Genomic DNA, 27,951 nt, shown 5'->3' with positions numbered 1-27,951 from the left:
CTCACTGCCCAGCAACAACAGAGTCCACAATCTATGTGTCTCGGACTATGGCAGCTCGAATCCCAGCTTTCCATGTGGACACGAGTCATTTATTCAATACACAACACTTGCCATTGGCTCCACCATCCTTGACTCAGCAGCAAGGCTTCCAACCAGCCGTATGCAAAGCAGTCTTTCCCAGCCCTCTGTGGTCCTTTTGGGTCCTGCCATCCACAACTGTCCAGACGTCCAACACCAGGAACTTGCCAAGGTGCAGTTGGGTCTTGCCTTGCAACAAACTTCAAATATGCAGCCTATTCCTAGGTTGGATGAACAGCAGCTGGATCAGCATCAGAACCAGGTGGTTCCTAACTGGCTGATACACATCTTCTCCAGGCTAGAGAAGAGTCTTACCCAGGCTCCAAATCTTTATTCTGAACCAATACAACAGCCTGGCCAGACACATTTTCATAACACTGCCCGGTCACCAGGTGCTCTCCAGCAGGTTACAGTACCTTAACCAGCACCCCAGCTTTTGCCTAATTTCGGATCTATGGGGGCAGCCTTGAATTGCTTTGTCTCAGACCCTTCAGCTCTCGTGACAGCGCTCCCACAAGCACAGGTGAAGAACCTGAGTGGCCCCGCGCAGGCGAGCCAGTCTTTCAGAGGATTAATTCCTGCTGGAATGCAGCATAGCATGATCACAACTGCAGGAAAAAATGTCTGAGATGGAATTAAAGCCTCTGGGAGTGGTTTTGATACAAAAGCAGGCATATCTCCAATCAGAGGTAGAAGCATCACCTCAACATCTAGTCCCTTCTGGCTCCTTCCAAATCTGAACAACCATTCCAGCAAAATGAACAGCATTGTCTAGGAGAAGCAGCCTGCCCCTCCGCTCCAGAAAAGAGCTGTGGGAACAGGACTCAACCACCAGACATCTGGTCCTAGGCGCTGGCAGACAGCAGAGGTTTTCAGCCCATGCAGTGGTTCCTCTCTGAGCAGCAACACAGCCAGCAGACAGCAGGCAAAGTCCAGAAAGTGGAAGTGATTCAAAGAAACCTCCTGAAACCCTGGTGGACCCTCCTGGTGTCTGCTAGGAAAAAGCAGAAGAAAAGCCACCCCCTGTACCCACCATAGCCACCAAACCTGTTAGAACTGGACCAGTCAAATCTCAGCTCAAACCTCAGGCTATCAAAATGGAAGAAACAAGGTCTCAAAGGTGAGGTTTATTGCACGTGGTTGGGGGCAGGGAGGGGTGGGAAGCGGGAGAATGATGTCAGCTAATGCCAACAGCCAAAGGGGCAAGATGGTCTGTGACGTTATCCTGTTCAGGACTTGGAGGTGCACAAGGGACCTAGGAGCCGTTTACACCGGCACACGGCCGCTGCGCCAGCAAAACCAGACTTTGCCGGCTCGTGTCTGCTACATAACACGCACTCTGTTGCTGGCGGTGCACCTTCAGTCAGAATTTATATATGCATATGTGCACATATTCCTTGAGTGCATATAATTTAGAACTAAAATCCTTATGGTTAGAGGAAGCACCAGAATATGAGGGAAAAAACGCTGCCGAGGACTAGCTCAGCCTGAACAGTGTGGTGATCCCAACTAATACATCAGACCTGGTTTCTTTGCTCCCTTAGGTTCTTTAGATATGGTGGTAGATTTGCAGGCTTGGTGGTGAGGAACATTAGACAACTGGTGTTGGGTAGAGGAACCTTTTTTTTTTTTTTATTACGGCAGCTTGCTGTTTTTGTAACATGGTGATTGAGTTGAACACAAAGTACAGCAACTGATTTCTCCTTCTTCCTGGACGAGTGAGCGGATGATGGAATATTGATGCCCTCATCCTTGAACATATCCAGGTGGGCAATGTTTGGCTACTGCTTCTGTTTGAAATGATGCTTGAAGCTTTGAAGTGCTAACTGGCATCTCCTTTCTTCCATGGAGTTCTTACCAATCAGACACAACAGATTTGGTCAAATACTAGTTAGGTAGAGTCTTGCTTGTCTCCACTCAGTCATCATTGTATGAATCCAATGGTTGGTTTTTTTTTTTTCTAAGTGGTTTTAAACTGATGTTCATGAAGAGCAGTGAGTACCTAGAACTGTGCAATTAAAGAAAGGAAATCCTAAGAAGTTGCATTTCTTTACCAGGGCTGTGTCATAACCATCCTTTGGGCTCTACTGGAAAAGTAGAATCAAATCTCCAACAACGGCTTCTAAATTATATCCTCTGGTATTACAGACGTGGCACAGTGCCGTCTCATACCTGCCTTACGATATGTAGTAGTGACCGTGCTCTATCAGAGCTGTTTTTAGTGGTGCTATTCCAAAATGTTTCCTTTCCAGATGATGATTTAGAAGCTAATAAAAAAAATGGCACCAGGTACCGCAACAGTAAGAGAACTTTGCTGATTTCTGGGGGTTTGTTTTTATTATTTTTTTTAATGGAGTGTGCTGGATGTTTCTTTAATTTTGTCCAGATGACTGCAGAACCTAGAAAAACCACTGTCAATATTAATGCCTGACATACTGCTATTGGTCTTTATATATATATTTATATAATATATATTTTATATAAACATATAACAGAATATATTTTATATAAATATATAATGTAATGTATTTATATATAAATATATAATATAAATATATATTACATTTATATATATAATTTGAATTTTTGGAAATGTTAGCCATGCTGTCAACTTTAGAAAAACTACCCCAGTTGCACTGTGCTGGGTTGGCATTGTACACAAATTAACAGCCATTTGTGTATTTGATTTGATTTGACTGAAGTTCAGTCAGTTGCAGTGTGTCTATACCTGGTGTACAGCACAATATCCCAGTCATGCATGTGCGTACATGTATTCGTTTCCATATATTTTTTTCCCATTAAAGTTAACAGCCATTTGGTCTAGAAATGTTACACACTGTTAACATGTGTACAGGGGTAACGCACTGTACTAAATGTGTAAGGGCTTATCTTCATGGGTTTGACTACAGAAATTAGTAAAGTATTCTCTAAATAATAATAAAAAAAAAGAAAGATAAGGACTGAACACTGATGAAAACAGGCTCCAAGGGAGAAGAACAGATACAGGGACTGGCTTGGGGAAGGAGGAGGGGCCTTCACCCTGGGGGAGAAGGAAAGGAAGAAGGACAGAGATGGATAAGGGTGTAGATAGCTCTCCTCTTAGGGCTTCAGTTTTTTCATTAAGATAGGAAGAGGTGTTGTTGGCTGAGATGGAGAGGCTTTGGGGTTGGTGGGTGGAGGGCTTGAAAAGGGTGGGTGGAAGTTGGAACAGTTCCTAAGGAGAGCAGGAGAGGTGGCCTTCAAAGCACAAGGAAAAGGGATCCTTGATCTGTGGCGCTCAGAACCCAGCTGAATCTGGAGACCGTGGGGCCACGATAGCATCGTGTGCTTCTCCCAACAGCAGAGGAGGACAGAGGTAGGTCATGAGATAGATGCATTAGGTTTTCTCAGAAGAATGAGGTAGAAGGTGGATGCTTGTGTGAGATCGGGTCAGGACAACTGCGTGGTCCAGGCTGGGTGGGCAGAAATGAAGGGCTTGGGACGGCATCTGTGTGGCTGGGGAGCTGATGTACCAGGAGAGAGAGCAGGAGAGCAGCGCCAGCAAGAGGACTGCTGTTTGGGGCTGGGCTGCTGGAGTTGGACATTTCGGAAGTGGGCCAATTCTGACAAGGTTCCCGGACGTGGGGAAACCGGGCGGAATGGAAATGAAGTCCACTGGATTGAGGAGGTTTGTGAGCTGTGATTCCAGGGTTGGACGAGATGGACATCCAAGTTTCTCAGCAAAATGGCGAATGTGGAGGAGAGAGAATGACTGTCAGGCTTCAGTGCAAGGTTGGAGTTGACGGTCATGAAGATTAGAGGCTCACATAACCTTGTGGTCAGGTCTCAGAGTGGCGGAGGCTTTTGCAGGAAGCAGGAGAGTAAAGGTTTGAAAATGGCACTGGGGAGTGAAGAGAACAGTAACCCTCTTCTAGACCCTTCTGGATCCAGTGGGGAGCAGAGGTTGAGTAATCTCCACAAAAGGCGACAGGGAAGTTGTCAGACTGGTCTTTGTACACTGTCCGAGGAAGGGAGAGATTGAAATCCGAGCTTTCATCATACTTTGTGTCCTCAGGAGCTGGACTGCCTAGGGGGGCACTTTTAACCAATGTGACTTCCCAACCAGAAGGGCCACCTTCTTCTAATTTACGCAAGGCACCATCAAGGCTGGTGGTGGCACTGGAAAGTGTGTCCTCAGCAGACAGGTGGGTTTTTGTCTAAGGTCACACGGTGTGGGGAAAGGATCAAAGATGTAGGGGAGTTTATCAAGCAGTGGGGGCTTCAAGTAGCCCAGGGGGAAGGCAGGTGAGAGAGAGAGATGGAGGGATGGGGAGATGACGGGTGGAGTAGCACTGAGGTGTCCTGTAGACGAGGGATGACTCGAGGGGCTTTCACTGGGACAGTGACTAGGGATGGCAGGCTCTGAGGATGATTCCAAGGGACCAAAGGGAAGCCACTCATCTCCCAGGGCCAGTCTGGAGCTCCATAATGATTTTATTTGGATGGACTATGTGGTCCTTGAACATCTGCATCAGTGTCACAGGATGTTTATTAAAAATGCATGTTCCTGGGCCCCACCCAGATCTAAGGAAATGGCATCTCTGTGTGCCATTCTGCTCAGCCCCAAGGTGGTTCTTACGCACCCCAAAGTTTTATTTTTATTTTTATTTTTTTTGAAGTACAGTTGATTTACAGTGTTTCTTTCAGGCATAGCAAAGTGATTCAGTTATACATATATATACCTATTCTCTTTCAGATTCTTCTTCATTATAGGTTATTAAAATATATTGCATATAGTTCCCTGGGCTATACAGTAGGTCCTTGTTGTTTATCTATTTTATATACAGTAGTGTGTATTTGTTAATCCCAAATTTCAAATTTATCCCTCCCCCTTTTTCCCCTTTGGTAACCATAAGTTTGTTTTCTATGTCTGTGAGTCTGTTTCTGTTTTGTAAATAAGTTCATTTGTATCATTTTTTAGATTCTACATATAAGTGATATTATATGTTATTTGTCTTCCTCTGTCTAACTTACTTCACTTAGTATGATAATCTCCAGGTCCATCCATCTTGCAGCAAATGACATTATTTTATCCTTTTTTATGGCTGAGTAGTATTCCACTGTATAAATATACCAAAACTCTTTTGTCTAGTCATCCATCAGTGGTCATTTAGGTTGCTTCCATGTCTTGGTTATTGTAAATTGTGTTGCTACAAACATCGGGGTGCTTGTATCTTTTTGAATTAGAGTTTTCTTGAAGCATGCCCACCCCAAAGTTTGAGAACCCCTGACTAGGAAGCTTGGTGGTCTTGGGCACATAGTGCCAGGTGGTATTCAATGAGGTCACATTGATATAGCACCTGGTGCAGGGCCTGTCTGGTCAGTGGCAGTTATCACACACACCACAACCCCTTGGTTTTATTGGTGACATGGAAGGATGTGTAGACATCAGCGAGAGAGTTTTATTATTAGCTGATATACATGCCATCGAGAGTGTAGGGCAGAATGTTGCTTCATTCTTCCCCTCACAGCACCCCTCAGTCACACCTCTGGGGATCCCCTCCTTGCTCTGGTCTCCCCCCTTCTCTCTTCCACAGGGCTCTTGGCCTTTTCTATCTGCAGCCTCTCTCGGGGCCCTGCTGCAAGTCCGGGGGGCCGGGTCACTCCCGAGGCTCGTGTGGACCATGAACAAGTCAGGCTGTACGCACCGCCTCCACTCACTTCCTTCAATACAGTACTTTGCTCACCATTTACCTCTCTTTCCTGATCTTACTGAAGGCTCCTTGGGAGCGGATGGAGGGGAAATGGAAAGAAAGGGGCCAGGGGACAAAGACTGGTGCCCACCTTGTCACCTAAGTCTTACACTTTCCTCAGGTTCAAGGCCCAACTTTCCAACCCCTCCAGCCCCCACGGAACAGAAACCCCCTTGAAATTCTAAGCAGAATGTGAATATATTCAATTCAGATTTAAAATCAGAGTCTGAATGAAGCCAGTGTTTACTTAGCTGTGCTGGCCCTCGACGCCCTGGGAGGTACAGATGATGTACATCAGTGAACAGTCAAGGGAAAACTCTGGTGCCTTAGAGAAGAGGGAAAGGAGACCTCGCAGGGCTGGGCTGGAAGCTGCCAGGAGCCGGGCAAAGGGATGAGCCTGGGCGCGGGGCTAGAGAAAGTACAGCAGGTGAAAGGGGAAAGAAACAAGTCATGTGAGGTGAACCTTGTTCAGCCTACGTGCATAGGGGCTGGATTCCTGAGTCCAAGACACTGGAGATGGGGCGGGAGATGATCACGAGGTTTGCATTGCCTGGGAGGGCGGGAGGGAGACTTGAAGCTCAATCAGGAGGTGCAAAGCAGACAGGCAGCTGACAAGCCCCAGGCTCTTGAACGCCCTGCACGCTCAGTCCGGTAAAGGAAGGGACAGAGAATCCTGGGGCTCTGGTGGTTGAAGGGAGTGTGGTGGTTGTTTAATCAAACCAGTGACGTCATGCTGCTCATGTTAATTTAATGTCTATTTCCATCCGCTTGTGCGCGAGTGCCTGCCTGCGCTTCTGATGCTCTTGGCTTACGGTGGGCTAGTACGGGGGTGGGTGTGGGCAGTGGGTAGAGGAACTGGCAACCCGTCACTATTTCACTGAATAAAAAATTGTGTAGCAATTATGAAATCATCCACTGACATGATGTAGCAGAAGCATGAGTAAGACACCCTCCCTGCCCTCTGGGGCGCTCAGGGAGCCCAGAAAGAGAGGCCTGTGGACACAGGACAATAGCTTACGATTAACCCCCAAAGCCACATTGGACATAGAAAGGCAGCTCCATGAAAGATCGGGGAAGGGAGGAATGAAGTTCAGAACCTCTTCTTGCACTTTTTTCCCCCCTCCCCAACTAGATTGCAAGTTCTTGGACGACAAATATTGTACCTTCTTTTGTGTCTCCCATGATACTCAGCCTACCTGGGCTTGGCACAGAACAGGTGCTCAATATTTGCTCACTTTTATTCCTCTCAGTGCCTGCAGGGCTCACAACATGCCCTTCACATGGGAGGTCCTTGGTTTTGTGACATGAGTAAAATGAATTTTCCCTCTCTTTCCTCCTGTTTCTTCATTTCTCTCCTGTCTTCCAAGGATCTGGATAGTAAATGCTTGTTAAGATGAATCACGAAATGGGCAATGACATTAGAAGAGGTTCAACTTCATTGACAAAAATTTTCACTTTTACAACATCAGCAAAGATGAATAAAAATAGGATAGTCCCCCACCTTAGTGAGGCTGCTGGTAAATGGGACTTTTATACATTGATAAAGGGATGGGAACACATTAAGGAGGAATTAAATTCTTAAAAAATCACAAAAACCAGCTCAGAAAGCTAGAATGATAAACATTCTGGACTTCGGGTCTGTCACTTACTGGCTGTGTTGCCTCAGAAAGGTTACTTGACCTTTTCTCCTTTTTTTTTTTTGCCCTCCGCTTTCCTTTTCTGTAGGATGGAGACGTGGCTCTCCACCTTGCAGGGCTGTTGTAGGTGGTGTGTATTTAGAGAGCTTGGATCTGAGCCTCATGTGTATCAAGCTCTCAGCTAGTGATCGATTTTATTACCCAATTTCTGTTAAAAAAAAAAAAGAGCCACATGTATTTGCACAGTAAGAGAAAGACCAGTAGAAATCAGAGCAAAACGTTAGCGCTGTTTGTCTCTGACTGGCGACCCTGTAGTGATTTTTCTTTCCTTCTTTGGGTTTTTCTCTTTTATCACATTTTCTGCAGTGAACATGATCAAAATGATATTAATATTATATTAATGTTATAACCAGAAACAAAGTACTTAGAAAAGAAATCATCCTGGGCTTGTATTAAAAAATGAGAGAATGAAAGAGATGAATCACTGATTCATCTATGGTCGAATTATGAGAACTTAGGGGTCATTTGTTCAACTTCATTTGACAGCTGAGGAAACTGAGGCTCCGAGGGGGAAACACATAAGGAAAAACATAAATTAGGAGCGGGTTTCACATTTCTTGTGCCAGGGTTTTCTCAACTACACTCATCTGTCTTTGGGGCTCAGAAGAGGAGTGGCGTTAGTCCTGGACATGCCCCAAACCACTGAAGTCACCAGCACAATCTAGAACTTCTGGAATCTTCTGACTCTCCCGCGGAGAGACTTCTGCCCCTCCCCTCCCCAGGTGGGACAGTGTCAGACAGACTCCACTAGTGGAATCTACCACTTTTTACCGTAAAAGTTTGAACAAGTTCCTTCTCCAAATTCTATTTTTTTTTCATTCATTGAATGGAGACAGCGATGTCACTGGAAATCCTGTGCCTAATTTCCAGGCCAGCCCCCCCTCCTGGGCGCCAGAGCCGTCTGCTCGTCGGCCCGTGCGGGTTCTGTGAGCACATCCAAGTCCAAGTGTCTATAGTGGGATCACTGTCTCACCTCCCAAACCTGCTTCTCCTCCAGTATTATTCTTCGAACCCCTTGCTGGTTAGTGGTTCCGTCTTGCGGGCGCAGCCCCTGCTCAAATCACACTTGCGCCACCCGTGCTGATTAGCGCAAGGTGCTCTCCGTCTGGGTGGTGAGTGGGGAGGAGGAAACGCGAGGGTGGGCCAAGCCAAAGGTCCTCAAGGAGCTCATCCTTGGGAGATGGGTTAAGGGACACAGACAGAATAAAATCAGGTAGAGAGGGCTGGCCACTGCAAGCAAAGGACAGATGGTGGGATGCGGGGGCTTGGCGGAGGAGAAGAGGAGGCATTTGACCTGGACCCTGAGCGCAGTGTAGGTTCTGGACGAGCATGGAGGAAACGCCCAGAGGATGATCAGGGGGCAGCAGCACCTCGTGGGAGAGGGAAGGGGGGTGACGTGGGAGACAGAGGGGGGAGGCCCAGTGCGGACCCGGGGAAGGCCTCGACTTCCATAGACAGCCTTCCTAACTGCGGACCCAGGGCCAGAGGGGCCCAGGGTCTGAGTGACAGGGCAGAGAAGGTTCCAAGGACATCGTTTTTATTCCTTGGGGCTGCTGGTGCTAGATATTTAATTCATTCTGTGAGACTCACTGAGCCTTACTCGGTGATAAGCAGCAGCTCCACGGAGCAAGACACCCCTGCCCCCGAGGACCACACCATTCAGTGGTGCCAACAGGCCACGAAGACGTAAACAAATTAACCGCTATGACACGTGTCGGCAGAAGCAGAGTGGCCCCGAAGCCAAGGTGCTTACCCTTCACGGTGTCTCACTTGCACGGGGGCCTAGCCCTTTTGAAATTGTGATTCTGCCATTTTCTTAAAGTCAGCCTCCCACATTGCCGAAAAGCTCCAGGAAACCTGGGCGTGCCTGGCGCTCTGAGGATAAGGCGGACGGGAGGAAGCCTGCTCAGACGGGCCGTCATCAGGGTCTCAGCACCCCTTCCCTGCGAACGCTGCCCCTGTCACCTCTTAACCTGGTCATCCCGCAGTGGGTGACACCGTGATCCTCCGTCTTCCTCTCCTGCCTGGGCTTCCGCCACAAGCTCCTGCTCGGTCTTTTTTCAGGTCTCCAGGTTATATGTCCCTCCGGATCTGCAAGCGCTCCACAGCCTTGCTAACCCTGGGAATTGTCAGGTTTCATTTGTGCAGATTTGGTGTGAATCAGTACCTTATCGTCTCAAGGCATATTTCCTTTTTTTTTTTAGTTGAAGTACAGTCAGTTACAATGTGTCAATTTCTGGCAAACAGCACAGTGTCCCAGTCAAGGCATATTTCCTTTATATGGGTAAGTATGAACTTTTAACGTGTTCTCTCTCAGACTTATAGTATGGCCATTTTGGCTTTCTGTTCTAGAAATGCCTCTTTTTTTTTTTTTTAAATTCAAGCCGATTTATTGGCTTACATGACTGGGAAGTCCTGGGATGAATTTGGCTTCACATGTGGCTGGTTCTGAGCGGACGGTTGTTTCTCTTCATCTCTCTCTCTGTTTTCTTTTTTTTTCTTTTAACACTTTATTGAAATATAATCCATCCATTTAAAGCGTACAGTTTTATTAGTTTTTAGTAGTTAGTCTCTCTCTTTTCTGAAGCCAGTTTTTGCATTCTTTATTTTGTTTGTTTTTGTTGTTTTTTACATTGATTTTTTTTATTGAAGCTTACAATGTTATATCAATTTCTGGTGTATGGTATAATGTTTCAGTCATACATACACGTACATATATTCCTTTTCATATGCTTTTTCATTAGAGGTTACTACCGGAGATTGGATAAAGCTCTCTGTGCTCTACAGAAGAAACCTATTGTTTATCTGTTTTACATATAGTAGTTAGTACCTGCACGTCTCATAATCCCAGCTTACCCCAGAAGCGCCTCTTCACACCTTTTGCTCATTTCTCTATTAGGTTGTTATTTTCTTGTTGGTTTGTAGTTCTTTATAACACCGGGTAACAAACATTTGTTGGTTGTATGTATTACATCTTTACTCAAAATGTGGCTTGCCATGTACTTTTCTTCGTGGTGTGTTTTGCTAAACACGCATTTTTGCTTTTATTATAGTCACCTTTGCAATCTTTTCTTTTACGAGCAGTGTTTTTTTTTTCTTTTTCTTGAGTCTTTTAAAAGGAATCGTCCCCTTCCATGAAGCATTCAAAAGATATCCCCCTATATTTTCTTCTGAAGTTGGGAAGCTTTGCACATCACATTTGGGTCTTGAGTTTATCAGGGATTTATTTTTGTGACAGTGGGAGATAAGAATCAAATATTTTCCCATATGGATAACTGGTTACATCAAAAGCATTTAAGGAAGAGGCCGTCCTATCTCCAGGGATCTGGAATGCCCGTCATAGGGGTGGGAGGGTATTGAGATCGAACGATAGAGAAGTCCTCTCTGATGAGGGTACCTTGATCAGGGAGCTGAGTGAATGAGGGAGACATGAACCATGCAGTTATCTGAAGAATGCTTCCCTGAGGCAGACGCCCTGGGGTGAAGTGCCCTCAGTGTTGGTGGGACAGCAAGGAGGCTGTGATGAAAGGGAGCGCTGGCTGCAGGCCAGGTCATGAAGGAACTTGCAGGACTTGATAAGGGCTTCTGACTTTGGCCACCACCGGAGGCTTTGAGCGGGGAATGACATGACCGGAGTTATGTCCTCATGGTGATCACGTTGGCTGCTGCGTGAAGACAAAACTGTAACTGGGCTGGAGATCAGTTAAGAAGCAAGAGGTGACAGCAGCTTGGATCATGGTGCAGGGGACAGGGAAGGTGGAAGGTGGAAGCCGTTGGATTCACAGTGTATTTTGAAAGTTGAGTCAAGAGAACCTGCGGATGGATTGGGTGTGGGGTGTGAGGAAGGACCTCCTCACGTCTTCCTTTCTTCTCTTTTTCTGAAACTTCTAACTGCGTGTTCATTAGATCCCCTTAGTCCATCTGCCATCCTGACTGGACTTTCATGCCCCTCATCTCTGTACTCCGACTGTGTCCTGGGTGAATTCTGCAGTGCCCTCTCTCTCTCTTTTTTTTAATTGAAGTATCGTCAGTTTACAATGTTGTGTCACTTTCTGGCATGCAGCCTCATGTTTCAGTCATCCACATACATACGCATATACTACAGAGCCTTCCTTCATCAGCTAATTCCCTCTCTGACTGTGCCCAGTGTAGAGATTTTTGTGACTGTTGGAGGTTAAATTTAATCACTATGCTTTTCATTTCCAAGATGAAAAAAATTTTTTTTTCGTGTCTATCTGTTTTGGTTTTGTAATTTTGGGGGTTCTCTTTGAAGTAGATATTGAGAGGTAAACGTGGGTACGTCTAGGACTGATGCCCTGCAGGTGGGCCTCCCAGAAACGGAGTTGCTTCCAGCAGGAATCCATGGGAAGGGGCCCAGTGCTTATGACAGTTGATCCTGCTCAACAGTGAGGACTGGGTACCAGCCTTATGCCCTCACTCCCCCCATCACGCCTGGAGGTGGGGCTGGTGCTCCCCCCATCATGAATCCCTGCACCAGGCTGCCAAGCCATTTAGCTGCCACCAGTAGGCTTGGACCTCAGTCTTGATCACAGGGGTGGGCGTGCTGGTGTTTCCTCCCACTAGGAACACTGAGCACAGGTTCTGCCACATCATTCTGCTGTCGCATCCCAGCTTCTGATTGCTCCAGAAAGAGGCCCACACTCCTCCAGTCAACAGCTTCAAAACCCGTCCGTCTGAGTTAGGATCTCGCTCCTACTGTCTGGCCTGTGCTAGACCTGTCTGTGCTGCCCTAGGAGGAGAGGGCTCGGGGACCTGCACACACGCTCCTGCCCCTCTCTGTGACCCACCCCGGCGGGCGCTGCTCTGGCGGGCCAGCACATGTGCGGCTTGGCCGCTGCCGCTGTTCGCATGGCAGACGCTGCACTTCCACTTATCTCTCCAACTCCCTTGACGTCCTTTCCTAGGTCTGTCGTGCTGCTTCCTGAAACTGGTTTCATCTGGATCGGTTCACCTTCCGATTCTTGATTTTTTGACTGTTTCTTCATGTGTTTCATAATTTTAGATTCGCAGGCTCATCTGGAACGGGGATGGGAAGTTTTTGGGGTTTTTTTTCTTTATCTTCCTATGTGTTCAGCCCCACCTGTCTAAAGGTGCTGTGGTTGGTTCCTCTGGGCTCCCCGAACCTCTGGTCCGGAAACAGGCCTTGTGCTGTTGGCTGGTGGTAGGAGATGGATTTAGCACAGTGGGCTATCTTGGCTCAGTTCCTGGAAGAACCGAGTTTATCCTCCAACTCCCTGTGCCCACAGCTTCCTAGGACGTTGTCATCCCAAGCTGCACTTGGCTGAAGTCTTTTTCAGCCTCCTCTCTGGAGTAGGGGTGACCCCACCCAGAGCTGACTTGAAGCAGAGGAGAACTTTGAGTCCTTCTTTTGTTGTTGCCGTTAGAGCTGAGCTCCCTGACCCCCCGCCAGCTTCCAGAGCTTCACCTCTCTTCACTGCTGGGGGTTTCTATTCCATTTCTGATAAGAGATTAATGCATATTTTTTCAGCCCAACTATATCTTTTGTTGTTCCCTTTTTATGTTTTCCCACCCTTGCAGTGTGTTTGGAGAGTAGGGATGCAACAAAGCCCGTCTCACTGTGCTGTCCTGACCCAACAGGTAGTCTTAATCCAGGGTGGGCACTGCTCTGAAAACCCCAATGGGATGGCTTCTCCCAGAGCAGCTGCGCCCCCTGGTGGCACGTGGTAGTACGACGAGCAAAGAGCCCCTCAGAGGGAAGGGGAGGCGGAGGGGACACCCAGGCCACTTTTCTCCTTCCTGTAGACTCAGAGACCATGAGACCAACCTCCCACACGGTACAGGCGTCCGTCCCCTCTCCACTACCCCAGGAAGATTGATTGGTTTGATTAGCTCCCCGGCAAGAACGCCCTCTGCAGTTTGACAGCTCTGTTTTCAAGGAGCCCTTCTGTTGAGCGTCCCAGTTTCTCCCTGTAGCTCTCACCCTCGGCTCCTATCCTGCCGTTTGAAGCAGCACCGAGCAGGTGTGCCCCCTCCCCGTTTCCTCTCAGCTGCTTGAGGGCAGCATTAGACTTTTCTTTTCCTGGGTCTTTGTTCAATCGCCCCCTCTCCCACTTCTGTTGCCCTGCTCTGCAGGAACTCTGGGTTAACACATGGACTTTACAAAACACAGCCTTGTCTTGACCAAAGTGGAGAAAGGGCCCATATGATTCCTGAGAAGATGCTGCCTCCTCACGTGTCTGAAAGAGGAGGATGAGGAATGGGCTCCCCCTCACATCTCTTGGTCTCCGCTAAGAATCCTCGCTGGTAGGTAGCCGGCTCTGACATGTTTCATAAGGAAGCGTCTCCCTCTAGCGGTCACAGGCTGCATCTCACGATGCTTTCCTCCCTTTCCTAGTTCCTTGGTCCGTGAGGATTCCCTTAGAAGCTTAAGATCCAATGAGCCGTCGGTGGGAGAGCTGTAGACGGCAAAGCCTCCCATCCGGCTTTATGACTAACGTGAACTGATTTTGCAGTGGTGACGGGTGAGAGAGAGAGAGCGCGAGCGAGCTCGGCTTCAATTTCCATGTTTCTCATAATTTTCCAAAGCCAACATTTGCAAATGGCTACACATACGTGTTTTTCCCGGAAACTCCAGGAGAGCTGTGCATCCTCCGCTGGGCCGCGAAGGGACAGGGAAAGGCGGAGGCAAGACGAGAGAGGGCAGAGATGGGTTCCCTGCGGTGCCGGGGACGTGGCGCAGGGGAGGCCCTTATTGTTCAGGGCGAGTGCTCAGTAAGGGCTCTTAACCACATCACACGAAGTTGGCCCTTAGGGGGCATTTTCACTGTTGTGACCTGGAACCAGATGTGACTCATGCCAGGCAACCGCCTGCTCTTACAGTCAGTTAGGGTGAAAGGAAAGGCCATTGGAAGAAAAACACCCAAGATGACAGCACTGAGGTTTATTTCCTTCTCATTCAACAGTGTATGGGGAGTCCATGAACTGGTTTATTCCACGAGGGAACCCACACCATGCCTCGGGCCTTAGTCAGGACTGCTGACAAAAGCTGGTATGCAAGCACTTATGGGTTCCATAAAGACTCCGAGGAGCACCTGGATGTATTTTAAGTGGCACTCATCACTTTTGCTCACTTTCCAATGGTCAGAACTTAGTCCCACGGAAGCAAGGGGCGCTGGGGAAAGCGTTCCCTTCCCGGAGCCAGTGCCCAGCTACAGTTCTATTCCTATAAAAGAAAGAGAAAGATTTTGATGACCAGTGTGTGTCTTGCTGGCAGCCCACACGGGAATTTATTCCCAGTGTCCTTTTTCAGTCACTCTTCCAGGCAAGAAGCATTTTTGAGCACCTCCTAGGGGTCGGGCAGCATGGGAGGGGGAGTGCAGCGCTGGGGGACTAGGTTGGATGTTTTAAGTCAGGGAACAGTCCCCAGAGGCAGCAATGTTTGGACTGAGTTTTGAAAATGAGTAGGAATTGCAGAGAGATAAGCCAGGCAGAAGACACAGCTGGCAAAGGCTCGGAGGTGCACGGAAGTGGATGGGACAAGGGAAGGACTGAAGGTGGGAAAGTGTCTGGAGGTGGGCGAGAGAGAAGTTTGCAAAGGCAGACCATGTGGACTCCCATCAGGAAACTAAAGAGTGCCAAGGAGAGGAGACTGTCAAGATGGCATAGTAGAAGGACGACCAGCTCACCTTCTCCCACGAATACAGCAAAAGTTGCCACTACAGACCCATCCATTCGCACAGAACACCTACGGAACTTTGGCAGAAGATCTTTTAGTTCGAAATACAAGAAGATTCCTCACAAAAATGGAGAAACTACAAGTTTCCTCTGTATAGCACAGGGAACTATATTCAGTATCCTGTAGTAACCTATAATGAAGAAGAATATGAAAACGTATATGTACGTATATGTATAACTGAGACATTATGCTGCACACCAGAAATTGACACATTGTAACTGACTACACTTCAATTAAAAAGAGTGCAAAGTAGCCTCGTTTTCTTCCTTCCTACTTTCCTTTCTTCCTTCCTCTCTCTACCTGCCCTTTCTCCCTCCCTTCCATCGACTGAAATAAGAATTCACAGTGTGAGAGCTGTGAGTTTCAGTTTCACTGGGGGACTTACTGAGGATTGTAGCCGGGGGTGGGGGCAGCCTCTCAGGTAGCTCTGAGGAGCTGCTCCGGAGAGGCTGGGGTGAGGAGGTCAGGAGATACGTGATGTTGAAGAGGTACGTGCAGTCAGCCACACATCTTGGTAGAAGATTGCTGCTAGTCACGAGGAACAGATGCCTCAGATAATGACTCTAGTGCTTTTCTAAGTATGGGAAGATGCAAGAATTTGGATTCATGAAATTTTCTCCTGAAAATATCTGACGATCTGAGGGCCTGTTCTGCCAGTTTTCCTGGAGCACAGAACGCCTCACTCCTGATCTTTGCCCTGAATTCCTTTCAAGGAGGACTGTAGGGACAACTGGATGGTGGCTGATATTTTTTGTTTCATTCTTCCCTCCCTCCCCACCTTTCTTTTTCTTTCTTTCCTTCCTTTCTTCGTTTTTACAGAACATCTCCAGGACATACTTATCTTATCACTGGAAGTTTGTACCTTTTGGCCACCTTCACCCATTCCTCCCTCCTTGTCCCCCAGCTTCACACCACCATCAGTCTGGTCTCTGCATCTGTAAGTTAGTTTTGTGTGTTTTTTTTTTCTGAAGATTCCACATGTAAGTGAGATCATGTAGAATTCATCTTTCTCTGACTTATTTCACTGAGCCTAGTGCCCTCAGGTTTCACCATGTTGTCACAAATGGCAGGCTTTCCTTCATTTTAGGGCTGAATAACATTCCAGAGTGTGTGTGTGTGTGTGTGTGTGTGTGTGTGTATCCCCCATGTTTTCCTTGTCCATTCACCTGTCAGTGGACACTTAGGTTATTTCCATATCTCAGCTATTGCAAATATTGCTGCAGTGAACATGATGGTGCACATATCTTTTGAGACAGTGATCATGTTTCCTTGGGAAGTGATTTTTTTCCCAGATGTAGGATTGCTTGACCATACGGTAGTTCTACTTTTAGTTTTTCTGAGGAACCTCCATACTGTTTTCTCCAGTGGCTGCAGCAACTTACATTCCCATTCACAGTGCGCAAGGGTGTCCTCTTCTCCACACCCTCAGAGCACTTATTTCTTGTCTTTTTGATGACAGCCATTCTAACAGGTGCGAGGTGATAAGTCATTGTGATTTTGATTCGCATTTCCCTGATGATTTGTGAACTTTCAGTTGATGGTTTTGAGGCAAGAATTCACTGGCATCTACATGTGAAAGGAAACTTTGGTGGGATTGGGCCCCCCAAACTTAACCCTTGTTGAAGAGACTAAAAGGAACCTGAGCTGAGGTTTTGACACCACCCCACCCCCTACCCCCCGCCCCCCAACCCTGATTCAAGGTTATTCCAGAATGGAATCAGCCAGGCTTTGGGAAATGTATGATTGTATTGCTGTGGGAGAACAGGTTCTTGCCTCACGCAGGAAAGAATTCAAGAGGAAGGCATGGACAAGAGAAAGCAAGTCTATTTAGAGAGACACGCACTCCACGGAGAGTGGGGTCTGTCTTGCTCAGAAGGGAAAACAGCAGGAGACACACGCTCCATAGACAGAGCGCGGGCCATCTCAGAAGGCGAGAGAAAGCGGCCACGAGGTGCGGGGTTGTTAGGTTCTATGGGCTTGGTAATTTCATATGCTAATAGGCTGGAGGATTATTCCAACTACTTTGGGAAAGTGGTGAGGACTTCTAGGAAATGCAACACCCCCCACCCTGCCTACTTTTTGACCTTTTATGGTTGGCCTAGAAACTGTCCTGGCACCTGCGGCTGTGCCACGGGGCTCAAGGTCCACTGGAAGTCGCCTCTTCCGCCATCTTGGTTCCGGCCAGTTTGCCCTGTCCTCGGTGGCTGTGTCCTTCCTTCAGTGGTTGTGCCCTGCCCCTTTTCTCCCCACTTCAGTATGGCATCATGAGATGGCCTTGCCCGAGCCGATCTGGACTACTGGGTGGGTGGGAGTGGTGCCCCCTGCAAGGGACGGGGTGTGAAAGGGGGCACTCCAGGGCATACATTGGTTTCCGGATGAGGCCTTTGGCTGGGGTGACGCAACACCTCTCAGACTCAGGCTCCAGGGCATGGAGGGGCTGGCGTGTTTCTGGTGGTGGGAGATGGGCCCTGGCAAGGTGGCTGGGTGGGAGGTGGGAGGCAGGCGGGTAGGGGGCCTACGTGGGTCCTCCTGGACCCCTAGTCCTCTGGGAAAACCACAGTAAACGTAGCTGGTCTCAGGCGTGCTGCTTGGTGGACCCCACAGTAAGGACTGAGAAGCAGGGGTCAGAGCAGGGCCCGCTCCCCAGTGGCCTAGTGGCAGTCTGGGGGCCCCCCACAGGTGGAGGCCCGCTGTGCCTTGCGGAGCTGTGACCTTGTGGGCGCCTTCGGGGCGGCCTGCCGGGGAGGCCGGAGCTGCAGATGTGCTGACAGGTGGGTCCAGCCCAGGGAGATCACAGGTGGGGAACTGAAAGCAAATGTGCTCTGGCTTTGCAGGTTCCAGGGATGCGTTCTGGAACATTCTAGTGATACTTTCATAACCTTCCCCTGACTTTCAGGGGGGGCTTCTCACAATCTCAGGCTCTCCTTGCTTGGGAAAACTTTTTTTTTCCAGCTTTTGAAAAGAAAATTTGCATTCTTTTACTGTAGTATAGTCAGTTTACAAAGTTGTATCAGTGTCTGGTGTACAGCATAATGGCTCCGTCATACATACATACATACATAGATTCGTTTTCGTATTCTTTTTCATTATGGGTGACTGCAAAGACTGAAGACAGTTCCCTGCGCTGCACAGAAGCAGCTTGGAGAACTCGTTCTTTTTAAAAATTCTTTTTCAAGTTCTCGACTTCTGTTTCTCAGTTTGTCTGTGTATCTTTGCCTCCTCCTCCCTCCTTGTTCTGTCTCTGTCTCGCTGTCTCTCTCTCGTTTCTCCCCACGAGTTTGCCCATCAGCAGACACTGGGCGACCTCGTGTTTCCTCAGTGTTTCTTCTCCCTCCCGCCTCTCCCGGCTCCGCTGCAGAGAAGCCCCCGTCTCCCCCCCCCCCCCCCCGGGCAGTGGGGAGACTCCGCCTGCCTTTCTCTCTCTCTCATCACTGGCCTCGGGGGTCCCTGCCGGCCCCCACCCAGGCAGGCGGTCGGCTCACGATGAAAGAGGGCCCCTGCTCTTCTGAGATGAAGCCTCAGGAGCAGAGCCTGGTGACCAAAGCCGCGATCCCCAGGTCCCCGGGTGCAGACGGCTGTTGTGAGCCACCTCCTTTATTCGCACACGTTTCTACTTTTCCTTTACTCAGTCTCGTGTTAATTGCTTTTCTGAGCATTTTTCTGGCAAGCTGTGCCGTAAGGGAGGCGGGGGTGGCTGCTGTGTGTGGAGGTGATGTCCCAGGCTCCGGGGGCAGTGATCACAGAGACCTCATGCAGTGCCGGAGAGCCCTGGTCTCTGACCCAGAGTAGAAAGAAGATAACGAATTTGAGTCATAATTTGTTCTAAACAGTCAGTGATGAAGGTCAGAGCCTTGAGACCTAAGAGGGTCCTGTGGCCAAGCCTTTCCCAGGGAGTCTGTCATCCTCTTGCTGTGTGTGGTTTTAGCAGGCCACCTTTCCAGGGCAGGGACCTCAGGATGCAGGGGCCTGTGTGCCGAGCTGGATGACCTCTGAGGTCTTTTCCAAGATCTGACAAATGCTGGCAGCACCGAGACTAGAACTGGGACGATTGTATCTTCCTAACCGCAGGTCAGAACATGTGATCTGGGAATTCAGTAACTCATTCATCTCAGATACTTACTGCTAAACTCCTACTCTGTGGCAGGCATGGTGCCAGGGGCTGGAGATGCAATAGTGAATAAGCTTCCAGTTTGGTAGGGGAGAAAGACCCCCCCACCACACACACCTGTAATTACAGGATCCAGGATCTAGTCATACGCGGGGTGTTTTGAGCACAGAGAAGTGCCTGGCTCAGTAGGAACTCGGGAAGGCTTCCTGGAGGAGGAACCCAGGGGACTGAGTCTGAAAGAAGCAGGAGCTGGCTAGGCCAGGCAAAGGAGAATGGAAAGGTAAGGAGAGGAAAGGGGACTTTTTCTCCTGTCTAAACCCACAGTTTAATAGTAACACGGTAAAAGCAAGACGCATGAGGAAGGGACAATGACAAAGCACAGGTCCCTTGAGTTTGCAGACCAAATTTTCATCTCCTCTCCTTTGTATGAGGGTCTTAAACTCAGTGTCCAGCCACCAGATATCTGACCTGTGGATCCCCTTCACAGTGCCCTGTGGGGGGTTATGCAACCTAAAATTCCCCGCAGGGACTACAGATGAGTGTGTCCTGATAATCCTTGCTTCACCCAGAGACTGCTGACAAGGCGGGCCCCCTGAGCACCCAGTGCAGTGCAGAGAGCATGGTAGGTGCTCATTAAATCCTTGATTGCAGCTGTGTGTGTTGCCCCCCCCCCCCACCTGCCAGGGTGATCAACAGGAACTTGGCAGTTAGAAGCAGCCACCAGTTACACGAATCATTAAGTTTACAGCGAAACACTGGCCAGGCCAGAAGATATGGCTGCAAGAGTCATCCCTGGGCCCGTTGCTGGCAGGAGAATCAGAGAAGCAAAACTTCCCAGGGAGGGATGCCTGTCCTGGTCTCTCCTGGAGGTGGGGGCTAAGCTCTCTAGATGGTCATCTCCAATCTGGGGCAGTTTCTCTTCCAAGGACTCTGGGGATTCACCCCCAGATTCCATTTCCTGACTTTGCCGCGGGCCTTAGCTCTTCTGGGCAGATAATGGGAAGCCCGTGGGAGGTCATTTGATTTTAATAAAAGCAGCCTTGGAGTCAGATGGCCCCGAATCTGAATCTTAGCTCTGACATGTTAGCTGTGCAGCCTTGAACCCTTAACTTCTCTGAGATTTGATCTCCTCATCTATAAATTGGGGTTCACATCATATCTATTTTTTAATAGCTGTTGTGAAGCTCAAAAGGGATGACACGTGTAAAACACATCCCTCGCATCTTCTCTGCACTGGGCATAGTGGCTGCATTCCATCAGTAAGCAGTTACTGTTGTCTTCTTATTGCTAAGAATTGTTCTGGGTTCTGGGGAAACAGCAATGAACAAAAATCTCATAAAGCTCACATTCTGATGGGGGAAGCTAGGAAATAAGTAAGTAAACCAGTAAATAAATAAACAGGATCATTTCAGAGAGTGATAAGAGCTAGAAAGACAAGAAAAGAGGCTGATGCAGCAAGGAGTGATTTAGTAGGAGGCCCAAGGCGGCGTCAGGGTGTGCAGCAGTATTTTTTTTTTTGTTTTTTAGCCTTTGGTACCATCTTTTTTTTTTTTTAATTGAAGTGTAGTCAATTACAATGTGTCCATTTCTGGTGTACAGCATAATGTTTCAGTCATACATATACATACATATATTCATTTTCATATTTTTTATTAAAGGTTATTAGAAGATATGGAATATAGTTCCCTGTGCTATATGGAAGAAATTTGTTTTTTAATCTATTTTTATATATAATAGTTTGAACCATGACCTGAAGGCAGAGAAGGCATCTGCCTTGCCAGGACCTGGGAAAGAAAAAACATTCAAGGCAGAGAGAAAAGAGCAAGGGCGAAATGTGTCAAGGAGGGTAAGCGCCCAGCTCAGGCAAGGGAGGAAAGAGGTCCTTGTAGTCTGAGCACCCACCGTGAACCCTGGGGAGTGTGGTCTGTGATACGATGAGACGGTGAGCAGGAGCTAAGTTCAGCGGTGTCCTGGGGCCCTGTGGTGAGTTCACCAGTGTTTAAAGAGACCCTCAACATCTGTTGGATTTCGTGCAGACTGCTAAGTAGCTCAGGATGGCTATCAGTTTCACCATGAGGTTGCCCTACATGCTTTGTGATGACACATATTTATGCAACTGGCATTTCAGTGGTGGTTGTGATAAAAAGCGAGCACTATGGGAAAATCAGTGTAGAATAAGAAACGAGGGTGACAGTGTCTGGTCTGATTCCAAGTTTAGAGAGGCTGTGTACTGCCCAACCTGCACACCACACACATCCTGTTACTAAGTAGTTATGGTTATTTAAGAATGAAACAAAAATATTTTCCTTGGTGCAGCCGTTATGGAAAACAGTATGGAGATTCCTCAAAAGACTAAAAATAGACTTACCATATGATCCAGCAATCCCACTCCTGGGCATATATTCAGAGGGAACCTTAATTCAAAAAGATACATGCACCGCAATGTTCACTGCAGCACTATTTACAATAGTTAAGACACGGAAACAACCTAAATGTCCATTGACAGATGACTGGATAAAGAAGCTATTATATATATATATATATATATATATATATATATATGTCACACACACACACACACACACACACACACACAGGAATACTACTCAGCCATAAAAAAGAATAAAATAATGCCATTTGCAGCAACATAGATGGACCTGGAGACTGTCATTTTAAGTGAAGTAAACCAGAAAGAGAAAGAAAAATACCGTATGATATCACTTACGTGTGGAATCTAAAAAAAACGAAAAAGACAAGTGAACTTATTTATAAAACAGAAACAGACTCACAGACTTAGAAAATAAACTTATGGTTACTAGAGGTGGAAGGGGTTGGGAAGGGATAAACTGGGAGTTCGAGATTTGCAGATACTAACTAATATATATAAAATAAGTAAACAACAAGTTCATACTGTATAGCACAGGGAACTGTGTTCAATATCTGGTAGTAACTTACGGTGGAAAAGAATATGAAAACAAATATATGTATGTTCATGTATGACTGAAGCATTCTGCTGTACACCAGAAATTGACACAACATTGTAAACTGACTATACTTCAATGAAAAGTATATATATATATATATACACAAAAAAACCCCAAAATATTATTTCCCAATTCATATGTATTATTTTTTCTAATGGCTACTCAGTTATTAGGACATAGATATTTACTGCATTGTTTGGGCCTAACTACTTAATTGGCAGAACCCTTAGGTATTTCTTTTGGCCTTGGGAACTGTGGAAAAGAACTTCTGAGCCACTAAGGGCGCTGTGAACAGAGAAGGCTGGAAACCCACCCCTGAGCGAGGTGGCAGGGCCCACAGTCCAACCCCTCTCCTTCCAAGCCCTGGGCCTGATAGTGGGCGTTTGTCTCCTGACAGCCCAGGAGTGTGTGCTTGTGCCTGCCAGCAGGTACGGGGACCCCGTCTTGTAGATTTTCTAACGGGGTGGGTCAGCAGCCTGCCTGACATTCGGATCACCAGGGGAATATTGCAAAAATAGTTCCCTGTCCTCTGCCTCTGCGTTTAAAAACCTCTGCTCTAACTTGCATTCCTTCAGGCCGCCAGGATGGCCCAGATTTGGGGGGCGGAGGGGTGGTCCTGGTTGTTTCCCGGTGCGCTGGGGGTCAGGCTGTGGCCCAGAGAAACCGGGATTTCAGGATCTCCAGGCTGAGGAGGGGCGCAGGCATCCGCGCGGCAGAAGCCTAGGGCAGGTGGGTGCTGGCCGCGCCCAACCCCACGTCCATTCCGGGTGCGCAGAGGGAGTGGCGCGAAGGGAAGACGCCAGGGAGCCCCTGCGGGGAAGGTCATCACCGTCCCAGGCCCGGCGATCACAACCTCCCCGCCATCGCCTGGGGATGGTTTTGGGGGCGGGGTGGGAGATGGGAGAGGGAGACTGCCGAGTGCGGCTGGGAGAGAGGCGGCCGACAGGTGGCAGCAGCCACCCGCCCGCCGCCTCCGAGCCTCCAGGTGGGGCGGGGCTCGCGGAGACGCGGGAGGTTCGTGTGATTGGCTCGCGGCCGCGGCCGCCGAGGCAGGCCGGGCGGACCCCGGGGGGGAAGGAACCCTGGAAGCAGACGCGGGGTGCCCGCAGCGGTTGCACCCTGGTTGAGTCTCTGCGTAGGATTTGTTGGGGAGTAAGACACTGAGCGACACCGAGATTGCAAAGGCCTGGGGTACACAGACGAGTAACCACTGTCTCAGTACGGTGGGATGTGAAGAATCTGGGGGTGGCGGGGAGGAGTAGTAAAGATCAAAAATAAATCCCTTGCTGGTGTCTAAAATTCCACTGTTAGAGATGCATTCTTTTGTCTTAAGTACCGTCCCCTCCTCAAGGCCCTGGGAAGGAGCAGTGCATTAGAACTGGAACTCTTAAGAGTAAATCAATGACTTAATCTAATCTTCCCTCCTGGCAGGAGAAGGGATAGCCCAGAATACTGAAGAAACAAAGAGGACTGAAGGCATGTTAGTTGGTACTTGCTAATCAGGTCCCCGAGACCAGGGCACTCCCTGGAATGTCTCAGAACCATTAATATTAGAGGAAAAAAAAAAACAGCCCCACATCCACTTTGTGAATGTGTTACAGAGGGTTAATGAGGTGCCGGCACAGCATGATTAGTTCGGTGCACTGAATTATTATTATTATTAGTAGTAGTAGTAATTGTTATTATTATTATTGTTATTAATTATTATTATTATTATTATTATTTTGTAAAAGAGGAAGCACCTGTACTAAAACCTTAATAAATTATAAAATTAATCTCTTTACTCTTTTTCCTTCTACTTTCTCTCTTTTTTCCCCTTTTTCAGTTTTATTAGGTAGAATTATTACAATTTGACTGCACATGCACATTATACTGCATGTAAATACATGTATACAGTATACTGCACATTTTTTTAGTTCACATATATGTGCTAATTATTGTTTCTAAGAGCAGATTAGATCTTTAGCTTTTTAAACTGACACAGTTATCAAAGGAATTAAGCCAACCACAGAATAAGAATCAACAGAATGTGGTAATCCAATCATAAAGGACAGATGTGCTTACGCATATTCAAGAAATCATCACCTAAGTTGTAAATAATAAGTAGCTCATTTGTGTCCTTCGTATTATTATTTTTTAGATTCCTCATATAAGAGAGATTATATGGCATTTTTCTTTCTCTTTCCAGCCCTCTTCACTTAGAATGATGATCTTCAGGTCCATCCGAATTGCTGCAAATGGCATTATTTTATTTATTTATTTATTTATTTATTTATTTATTTATTTATTTATTTATTTATTTTTATACTTTCTCTCTTTGAATTAGGGAAATGGTGTGATGAAGCTTTTAGGCCAGAAATTCCTGGCTGGTAGATCCGCCTGTGCCCCCTGCCTCCCGGCTGTGTAATTCTGGAAAACAGTCTTTCTGAGCCTCAGTTTTCACATCTGTAAAATTGGAAAAAGGGTACCTACTTGGATGGTTGTTGTGAGCGTTCAGTGAAATAGTAGATGGGAAACAACGTGGTGTGTGAACTGACTTGAGGCCTGAGTGCTGTTGCATCACAGTAGTCACTGTGGAGAGCTTCCCTGTGGTCTGCAGTTTTGTGTCTTTCTCTCTCAGTGACACCAGTGATGTTATAGAACAAGGCCATCCAGCTTGAGGACTGTTACAGTTTGCACTGACATGGGTGGTGTGTATGTGTGTGATGCTGCCTTCAGATACAGAGGCCATGAATAAGAACTGTGAACAAGAACTCTGCATCCTTTCATAACAGAATTTAGGGATCTTTCACCAGAAGGAATGAAAAATCCTGGTAGGCAGTAAGGTCATCATTTGGCGACTGATTCTCCATAGGTTTCTTCCAGGAACTTAACATTTGTTTATTCTTGTAACAAATTAAAAATCTATCCTGTCTGTTGGCTAGAGATCTTCAGACTACAGATCTTGAGGCAGGGGTGAAATTTTATTTCTCTTTTTAAGGACAGCCTCCTACTCTCATATGCAATATGTTTCTAAAAATGTATGTGAATACCAATTAATATTTCTTCCAGTGGTGAAGTCAAGAGTGAAATGATATTTTTAGGCTCATGACTCTGTAGGATAATTTTATGTATTTTTATTTTCTTCTGTTCCCTCTTCTTACCTGAAAGTTTATTAGTTAAATATGAGTTTGCAATCTGGCTTATTACTGTTTTTTGATGTTGTATGTGTCTTGGTTCTAGAGTATTTTTGACACTTATAGTCCATCTCATAATTGAATTTTAACAACTATCTTAGAACTATCTTTATATTTGATTGACTTCAGTGCTCACTGCTAGTCCTTTTATATCTTGATTTTCCCATTCTTGAGCTCCTAATTTGAAGCCATACTTGGGCAGTTGCAATATATTTGAAAGTGATTTAAATATAGTGTGAGTGGCAGGCATTTTTTTTTGAGTGGCAGACATTTTGCACTCTTATGAATGTCTTTTTGTTATCTCCTCTCAGAACTAAAACTTATCCATGAGTAAAATATAGGGGTCTAAACCTTTTCCATGTCAAAACTCTTATAGACATTGCTCTATCATTGTAGAAGAGAAGACAAAGTTCAGCATGATTTTTCTTCCCCTATAGATATTTGTATCTTCTTTTTTCAGACTGGAGATATATATATATATAAAATATAATTTTATATATATATATATATATATATATATATATATATATATATATATATATATACATGTTTTTTATTTTAATTTAAAATGCTGTCAGGATATTTTTAGGTATGAGTCTCTCTTAGTTACTTTTACCTGGAGCCTGGTGAACCCCTTCCATTCTCTCAGCTTGTCCTCTTCCCCACCCTTTTTGGAAAGTTTTCTTTCACTATATCTTTAGTGATTGCTTTTTCTTTGATTGTTCTAGATTCTTTTTCAGAAACATCATTCCAATTGTTGGGCTGAATCTCTGTTCCTGGTTTCCCATAGATCTCATCTTCCTTTTTAATTACTGTATTTTGTTGATTGTTAAGAGGCACAACAAAGGAAGAAAAAAAATGTTGCTGATTAAACTATGAGATAATGCCGTGATTACAGTCCTGTAAAATTGGTAACTTAATCACACCAGCTTCTTTCTTGTTTTGAAATATTTCATCTATCAAAATAGATTAGAGATTTGGCAGTTTCTCCTGCCTTCAATTGAGTTGTTTGGCATGTGACAGGCAATCTCTGCTGCATGTTTCAGTTTTCAGTTATAAAACGTAACAGTTTTTAAGCTTCAACTTAACTTCTTTTCCTTTTCTTGGATCCCATAAAGCAGTTGGCTTTAACAAAAAAAAACAAAGGGAATTTCAGTCATTGCTCCAATCGCAGATATTTGCTTCAGTAACATCAAATTACATCCTGCTGCTCTAATTCCACGCCTTTCAGCATCTACAATAACTTCTTGTTTCAATGCCAAATCACAGTGTAGTCTTTTAAAAGACATTTTAAATGGCAATTAAACTCACATGTAATCGCAACAATGTACATAACTCAGTTAAAGTGCTTACAACATGAACAGCTGAGACTAAGCTCACTCATGCCCAGGACTCGACAACCTCCCCCAGACAGCTCTCTGGTCCACAATAATTGTTAAGATGCCGCTGGTTGTAAGACTTGACCCGATTTCTGAAGTGTTAACATGGTGGAAAAGTGGATGTCTTAGAATTAGTGAAATAAGATCGCTTTAATTATTTACTCTCTTTCCCTGCATTTTGCAAGTGCTTCTCAAGTTTGCCATTCATAATACTTACTTGATTTTCGGCCATGTCAATTCCACTCATTTATTTCTTCTTATATATGGCTTTTAATGATTGTTTAATAATTTTGCTTTCTTGGAAATATTTTTCTTATCACACTGGCTTCCTTTCTATCTGTTCTTGGAGACGACTGTCAGATTCTCAGGCCTAAAGCACCTTGATATTTACCATGGGACTGAGTTCTAGTAGGTTCAAGTGATGTCTGTCTGTGACTCACAGGACTCCCTGTAAGTCATTCACAGAGCACTTATCCATGTTCTTTTCTCATTCCAGCTGAGTGCCAGGAGATGACGGTGACAATGCTGGAGGCCACAAGATGAAGATGGTGGAACTTTTGCTATCTTGAGTGCCCAGGGGTGGAGAGCTGCTCTTGACCATTTGGAACATTTGCCTCGGGCTACTTTCTAAGTGACAAACTACCTTTCATTGTATTTCATCCAATATACAAATATTGGGTATATTTGTACCGCAGCTGACTTTAATAATATACATTCTGAAATCACCATGTACCTTTTCTAAAAGACTTTCACAAAATTCTTACAAAATTTCTGTGAGAACTGTTTTGAATCTTGCTTTCTTAATTACTGACTGTTACTGCTAAGAAAAGAGAGTAACTTGGACAAAAATGATCTCAAATGAGGTAGAAGTAATTGTTGCATTTTAACACTTCCATCACTTGTACTTCCCCCACCAAAAAGTTTCGGAATATCACCTTTCCGCAGTGGGAACAGGAAATTCTGACTTGCTCAGATATTCGGTAAGAGAAGAAAAGAAGAACTCTCACAAGCGTTTGAAACCTGGCTGTTGGATAATAACGAAACACTGTGTATCGTTATTTTGTGTGCAATATTTTTTAA

At 46.3% G+C, this 27,951-nt stretch overlaps 1 long non-coding RNA gene and 1 pseudogene across 1 annotated transcript; both read left to right on the top strand.

Annotated features, from left to right (window-relative positions):
* The first annotated feature begins 47 nt into the window (after window positions 1-47).
* Window positions 48-27,951, top strand: LOC102543464 (protein PRRC2C pseudogene; annotated as a pseudogene).
* LOC140691110 (uncharacterized) lies at window positions 3,187-13,729 on the top strand. Its single transcript, XR_012066584.1, has 3 exons — window positions 3,187-3,433; window positions 9,712-9,791; window positions 13,622-13,729. It is a non-coding gene; the product is annotated as an uncharacterized lncRNA (long non-coding RNA).

The sequence above is a fragment of the Vicugna pacos genome, chromosome 33, assembly GCF_048564905.1.
Source record: "Vicugna pacos chromosome 33, VicPac4, whole genome shotgun sequence".
Classification (NCBI taxonomy): domain Eukaryota; kingdom Metazoa; phylum Chordata; class Mammalia; order Artiodactyla; family Camelidae; genus Vicugna; species Vicugna pacos.
Note: the sequence above shows the minus strand (reverse complement) of the source record. Positions and strands in the feature narration are given on the sequence as shown.